Source organism: Triturus cristatus, chromosome 2_1 (assembly GCF_964204655.1).
Source record: "Triturus cristatus chromosome 2_1, aTriCri1.1, whole genome shotgun sequence".
Taxonomy (NCBI): Eukaryota; Metazoa; Chordata; class Amphibia; order Caudata; family Salamandridae; genus Triturus; species Triturus cristatus.
The window spans coordinates 72,235,193-72,242,692 of NC_140581.1; the positions used below are offsets into that span (position 1 = coordinate 72,235,193).

The 7,500-nt window shown below is 50.7% G+C and overlaps 1 non-coding gene and 1 pseudogene across 1 annotated transcript; both read right to left on the reverse strand.

The window, feature by feature from the left end:
* The window catches only part of LOC146863763 (28S ribosomal RNA), an 8,501-nt pseudogene extending 2,327 nt beyond the window's left edge, over positions 1 to 6,174 (reverse strand).
* A 393-nt stretch (positions 6,175 to 6,567) lies between these two features.
* On the reverse strand, positions 6,568 to 6,717 carry LOC146863764 (5.8S ribosomal RNA). The gene has a single exon (XR_014977486.1). It is a non-coding gene; the product is annotated as a 5.8S ribosomal RNA (ribosomal RNA).
* Positions 6,718 to 7,500: the final 783 nt, after the last annotated feature.

The window sequence follows — 7,500 nt, forward strand, 5'->3', positions numbered from 1 at the left end:
GAACACTACATCTGGTTTTCTTAGTTCACCTTGACTATTTTTGACATGAGGTTCCCTGTATGTCATCCATCCACACCTTTTTGCTCTATCAATTAGCAATTCCAACACTTTGTTATGCCTTTTTATTCTTATGTCCTTGGTTTTAGGACATGCACCTGAAATATGTGCAATTGTTTCACACACATCTTTACAGTATCTACAAGTAGCAAATGTACGATTTCTTCCCCTAGTGATGTTTTCTCTAGTATACAAGACATTTGCTCTCAACATTAGCGCAGCAATGTATTGATTTTCTTTTATTTTGTTATGTTTGCTAATCCAAAAATTTGAGGTTGGATTACTTGCTAAGTATTTTATACCATTACCTTGGACAGGGAGATTTGCCCATTTCTCAAATTCTTCTTTCCTCCAGTCATATGTTGCTACCAATTTCAATTCATGACTCAGATATCTACTGCCTAAAATGTTGAGTTTGTGTGTTTTAATAATACTATCAATTTTTTCATTGATTACTTCTCCTGCATACATGAATGAATTAGCTATGTACAGATCTGGAGCTTCCCTGAGGTACAATAAGTTATTAATTTTGTTCAGACCAATTGTCGTACATAACTTTGGAATACTGAGGTCCCCAAAGGATCTTTTTGAATATAGGAGACCATCACATGTGTATGCAGGTAGGTGTAGAAAATGTTTGACATACTTTCTAATTGTTTGATCCAGAATGTTTAAAGTTTTCGCTTCTGTTCCTGTCATTTCCAGTTTAAATGACAGTTTAGGGATCAAGTATTGACAGAATATTTCTATTTTCTGTGTGGGCTTAAGTGGTAGATTGTCGAGTTTTTGAGCCCAGTCAACAAGAACTTCATTAATTTTGTTGTTGCTTGAATGGCCAGTGTGTGGATCAAAGTTCAGTCTGAGGTATCTCTCACTTTCTCCTGGGTGGATGTTTTCAATGTTTTGTTTTTCAAATTGCCATGGTTTACAGTTGTTTACCAGGATCTTATCTTTATGGTGACTTATATAAAATCCATGTGGTTTTTTCACATTAAGTTTTAATCCTGTTGTTTTACTGAATTTTTCAATGATTTTCAGATTTGTACTCATTCCTTCCCAGGTGTTGCTGAGTACTGTGATGTCATCGGCAAAGGCCAGAGCGGTGATTTGCTTGATGAGATCATTGGAGCCGAATGTGAAGCCCTTGCCTTCTTTCTGAAGATCACAGATCAGAGGATCTATGGCAATATTAAACAGCAGTGGGGATAAAGAGTCACCTTGCTTAGCTCCTGATTGTTATTTCTGGAGTTGCTTCATTGTTTTTTCCCTTGAAAAATGTTGTTGAGTCAGTGTATAAGTCTTTTATTATGTCTCTGATGCATGATGGAACTCTGTGTCTTGCAAGACTCTGTAGAATATGACCATGGCTGACAGAGTCAAAAGCTTTTGAGATATCTTCGAACACCACTGCCAACGAGCTTCTGTTCTTTCGTGCCCCTTTTATAATGTTTTGCAGAAGAGTCAGATTTTCGAGACAACCTCTCACCTTCATGAAGCCTTTTTGTCTCGTATTTATTTCAATGAAAAATGTGAGTCTTTTAGTTAATATTTTCGTGAACAACTTCATGAATGCCGTACCGATGGTAATTGGACGCCAATTACTTATCTTTTTGAGTTCGCTAATCGGTACATTCTTGGGTATTAGTATTGACCGGTTCTTTTTAATACTGTCTGGTACTCTTCTCATCAATAGCCAGTACGATAAGATTCTGGGTAGTAGTCTTGGTTGCCTGCTATGCACTTTATTTAAGTCATTCAGACCAATCTTATCAGGCCCCACTGCTTTCTTTAAATCTGTTTCATCAAAGGCTTTAGTTACTTCGAGCAGTGTAATTTCTTTACATAGACTTCCAATTTCCCATTCATCTGGTATCCGGTCAATTGGGATGAATTTGGGATTTTTCTTGTTTTCTTTTTCAATTATGCCTTTATAGTATTGGAAGATTTCATCAGCACTGATTTGACAGGTGGCATCTTCTGCCCCATCAGTGATTATCCTGGCAATTTTCTTTTTGTCTTTTTGGAACATTGTCTGGTATTCTTTGTAACTGCCCTTTGCTTTTGCATAGTTTTTCTTGTGTGTCTGATTGAGCCTTCCATTTTTCTTATTATTCTTTGGTATCTTGTTTTGTACAGAGGCAGTCTGTTGCTCATCTTGAGCAGAGTTCATAGGTTCATTATCGGGTTTGCTCGTTGGTTCGGTATGATTTGATGGTACAGGACTTATATCATTGGTGTTTTCTGATATATAAGTCACTATCTCATCCATCAGATCCATAGCAGCATCGTAATGCTGGATGTTTTTTGTGTACTTCTCGATTTCTGTGATTCTATCATTCAGTTCATCAAAGTTTTTTATTTTTGGCGCTCGTTTCCGATTGATAAAGTCTCTGCGCCTTTCTGTTGTTACTTCTACTGCAATCTCTGGTTCATCGCAGGAGTCATTCTCAGAGATATTGGATGCTTGCAGTACATCCTTTGTCGATTTTTTGCTCTTATCTCTTCTATCTCTTCTTTTTTCTGCAATTTGTTTACTATTTTTATTGTCAAAATGCGGAACCATCAGCGCATTAATGTTTCTTTTGTTCTTGTATACTTTTTCCATTTCTGCTAATAGCAGTATTTCCTCCTGTGACCATAGTTTTGATGGTTTGCTGCTTGCTAGAGCTGCCAGTCTAGCCTCATTTTGCGCTCTTGGATGCGCGTGTCGAGCATGTTGTGAAACTCCAATCTTTGTTCCAAATCTGAGGTCACAGTAGCTGCACAGGAATGGCAACTCTCCTTTTTGAGGTCTTCCTTTACATTTTGCATAGTGGCATGCAATATTGTGGTATTCGGCTTCTTTGTCACATTTTGAACAATACGTTTTGAGATAGAAGCCTTTATGCTTGTTGGAGACATGTTTTCTCAATTCTTTGAAAGTCACATTTATACTTTTCGTTTGGGTATTTCCAATATGTGACTTTTTTGGAGTAGTCACTTTTCTTTGTTATCAGTTCTTTGCTGATTTCGTATACATCCGGTAGGTTTTCAAAATTGGCTGTATCAATGTTATTCTTGGCTGAAGAGGCCACAAATTCAATGGTTTCGCTGAGGTCTACTGTTGAGTCTTCTTCTGCTTCGGAGGGTGAACTAAGGCCTATAACCTGACCTGGATCGTTGTTGTTTGTTGTATTGTTTGAAGCTAGTGCTGGTTTGTCAAATTCGGTGAGGAGGTTAATGATTTCTTGAAAAGACAGCACCTCCTTACGCCATCTTAACGGGGTTTTTATTCTCCAGGAACTACCCTATCTGGAAATGTGTTCGTTTGCTTCGCCACTTCTCACTATCACGCTCGCTGCCATGATAGAACCTTGTTTAGCCTGTCTCTATATACTTCTCTACGCAGAGTCTAGTACCATAGAGGCAGTTACCGGCGGGACCACTGGGAGGTAAAGGCCACTACAACTGAGAATAGGTTAAGAGAGTCATAGTTACTCCCACCGTTTACCCGCGCTTCATTGAAATTCTTCACTTTGATATTCAGAGCACTGGGCAGAAATCACATCGTGTCAACACCCACCTCGGGCCTTCGCGATGCTTTGTTTTAATTAAACAGTTGGATTCCCCTGGTCCGCACAGAGTTCTAAGTCAACTGCTAGGCGCCAGCCGAGGCAGAATGCCGGCCCGCTCCCCCAGAGGAGAGGGGGCACGGGGAGAGGCGACCACCGCAGCTGGGGCGATCCTCAGGAAGGGCCTGGCTTGCATCCAGAGTCGGCGCCTCCCCGGAGGGAGGTGCCTCGTCCAGCCGTGGCGCACGCCCAGCCCCGCTTCGCACCCCACCCACCCGACTGACCCAGCCCTTAGAGCCAATCCTTATCCTGAAGTTACGGATCTGACTTGCCGACTTCCCTTACCTACATTGTTCCAACATGCCAGAGGCTGTTCACCTTGGAGACCTGCTGCGGATATGGGTACGGCCCGGCACGAGATTTACACCATCTCCCCGGATTTTCAAGGACCAGCGAGAGCTCACCGGACACCGCCAGAACTGCGACGCTTTCCAAGGCTCGGGCCTCTCTCTCGGGACGAACCCATTCCAGGGCGCCCTGCCCTTCACAAAGAGAAGAGAGAACTCTCCCAGGGGCTCCCGCTGGCTTCTCCGTGATCATTTGTGCTACCGCACTAGACGCCGCGAGGGCGCCCGTCTCAGCCACTCCGGGTTAGGGGATCTGAACCCGACTCCCTTTCGATCGGTCGAGCGTAACGGAGGCCATCGTCCGTCCCTTCCGAACGGCACTCGCCCATCTCTTAGGACCGACTGACCCATGTTCAACTGCTGTTCACATGGATCCCTTCTCCACTTCGGCCTTCAAAGTTCTCATTTGAATATTTGATACTACCATCAAGATCTGATCCTGCGGCGGCTCCGCCCGGGCTCTCGCCCCGGGCTTCCGTGCACACCGCAACGGTCCTCCAATTCGTCGCGGCTTAGCCTCCGCGGCTCTCAGTGCCAGCGACGGCTGGGTATGGGCCTGATGCTCCAGCACCATCCATTTTTCAGGGCTAGATGATTCGGCAGGTGAGTTGTTACACACTCCTTAGCGGGTTCCGACTTCCCTGGCCACCGTCCTGCTGTCTATATCAACCAACACCTTTTCTGGGGTCTGATGAGCGTCGGCATCGGGCGCCTTAACCCGGCGTTCGGTTCATCCCACAGCGCCAGTTTTGCTTACCAAAAGTGCCCACTAGGCACTCGCATTCCATGCTCCACGCCAGCGAGCCGGGCTTCTTACCCATTTAAAGTTTGAGAATAGGTTGAGATCGTTTTGGCCCCAAGACCTCTAATCATTCGCTTTACCAGATAAAACTGGGGGCTCCGAGCGCCAGCTATCCTGAGGGAAACTTTGGAGGGAAGCAGCTACTAGATGGTTCGATTATCTCCCCTATACCCTGGTCGGATGACCAATTTGCATGTCAGGACCGCTACGGACCTCCACCGGAGTTTCCTCTAGCTTCGCCCTGCCCAGGCATAGTTCACCATCTTTCGGGTCCTATCACGCACGCTCATGCTAAACCTCCCCGACGGAGCGGGCGAGACGGGTTGGTGGTGCGCCCGCCGCTTGAAGCACGGTGGGATCCGACGTCAGCCGGCATGTGCGGCCCTCACCTTCATTGCGCCACAGGGTTTCGCTCGGCCCCCCGACTCGCGCACATGTTAGACTCCTTGGTCCGTGTTTCAAGACTGGTTGGGTGGGTAACCGACATTGCCGCAGACCCCTGGTGTCCGGCGTGAGCCTCCCCGCCTGGCAGCGCGACACAGTCGGGGCGTACTGAGAACAGTCCGCCCCAGTCAAAAGTCGTGCCGGGAGCAGGGGACCCCATCCAACCCCTTCAACCGCCCCGGTGCGCCCCGAGGGGCGGCCGGGTATAGAAGCCTGGGGGAGGGCACGGGGGTGGTCAAATCTCTCTCGGCCCTGCGGATACGGCGACGCTGCTGCCAGGGGGGCTGTAACACCCTACGCCGGAGCAGAGGGCCACCTGCCACCCTGAAGCCTTCCCAGCCAACCCAGAGCTGGTCATGGCGCGCCGCCATGGAGGAAATGCACCCTGCCGGGGCCAGGTAGGGCCCAGGTGCCGGTCCCGCAGAGGGGATCCGGAACTCCCGGGCCACCGACCTTCCTTCCGTGTTGAATCCTCCCGGCAGACTGCACGGACTCCACCCGTTTACCTCTCGACGGTTTCATGCCCTCTTGAACTCTCTCTTCAAAGTTCTTTTCAACTTGTTGGCTATTGGTCTTGCACCCGTATTTAGCCTTAGATGGAGTTTACCACCCGCTTTGGGTTGCATTCCCAAGAAACTGGACTCCGAGAAGACCCGATCTCAGCCCCGGGGGCCGATACGGCCAAACACCGTCTGCGGGGTGAGCCTCAATACGAAGGACTTGGGGCCCCTGAGCGACGCCGAGGAGTCGGTCTTCTGTATGCCACAATTCCCGTGCCCGACGCCGGGTGAGGATTCGGCTCTGGGCTCTTCCCTCTTCACTCGCCACTACTGGGGTAATCCTGGTTAGTTTCTTTTCCTCCGCTTAGTAATATACTTAAATTCAGCAGGTCGCCATGTCTGATCTGAGGTCGTAGTCAGAAAGAAAATATTGGAGCGTTAAGGGGGAAACGGGGAAGGCCAGACCCCTGCCGGAGCAGGGGCCTGGCATACCCAGCAGCATGCGCCCACTTTCCCCAGATCGCGTCTGGAGGGGTTTTGCCCCCGCCGGGAAGTCGGCCGCGGAGGTGGGCGCCTGAGGCACGTGCGCGCAGGCAGCCGGTGGGACACCACAGACAGCCAGGCGGTCCGGTCACCAGGCCCCATTCTTGGGGGGCCAGGCAAACCGGCGGCGTACTTCCACGGCAGGACCCGGCAAGGGAACCCGCCACGGGTCTGACCTTGTGGGGGGGCGATGGTGAAGCGGAGCTCACCCTGCGACAGCCCCAGCCCGTCCCGGGAAAGCTCCGGGGCGATTGACGATCGTGCGACCCTCAGGCATAGCCCCGGGTGGAACCCGGGGCCGCAAGGTGCGTTCGAAGTGTCGATGATAAATGTGTCCTGCAATTCACACTAATTCTCGCAGCTAGCTGCGTTCTTCATCGACGCACGAGCCGAGTCATCCACCGCCAAGAGTCACAGGCAACTTTTTGAAAACGTTTGCCTACCTGCGGGTGCAGGGGAGGCAGGAGGAAGGCGACGCTGTCCATCCGCCACCCGTGCAGCTAGACGGCCTGGGTGCCCCGATCAAGGCTCCCCCTCTGGGAGTCAGACAGCACCGTCGGGAGAAAAAAACATTGCCAGGCGCTTGGCCAGGGAGCCCGCCCCCACCCACCCACCCACCCGGGGGTGAGGTAGGGGGCTCCCAGAGTGGCGGGAACAGACAGCCCCGCAGTTGCTGGTCCCTCCCGGGGTAACCCAGAAGGGACCACACGAGCATTTAAACCCCTCAGCCTGGGCACACGGGACCGGGTCAGACCGGGTACCTGGCAATGAGGAGGGTCGCTCCACCTGCACATCAGCTGTCCGTCGCCAGGCGGCCCGAGCCGTGCCAGCAGGCTGGCGATCAGCCCACCACCACCCTTGCCGGGGTCGGAGGTGCCGGAAGGGAAGAGCCAGGAGGTTCCCCATCCCACACGCATCCCACTGAGAGGAGCTGGGGTCCCCTCGGAGGCCCTCTGCCCCTTCTCTTCCAGGCCGCCCTGCTGTGCGAGAAGAGCTACTCCTCGGTCGCCTGGAACCCGGTCAGATCGGTCCAGGTCTCGGGATGCCGGAGGACCCAGCCGGCGCCAGGGCCTTTTTTTCGAGGGAGGGGTGGTGCCAGCCAAGAGATGCACTGCCATTTGGTTCACCCCCTCACCACTAGGGGGTGTCGTGCCGGGTGAGCTTGGGTTCCGTCTCGGGGAGGGACAGGGGATGGG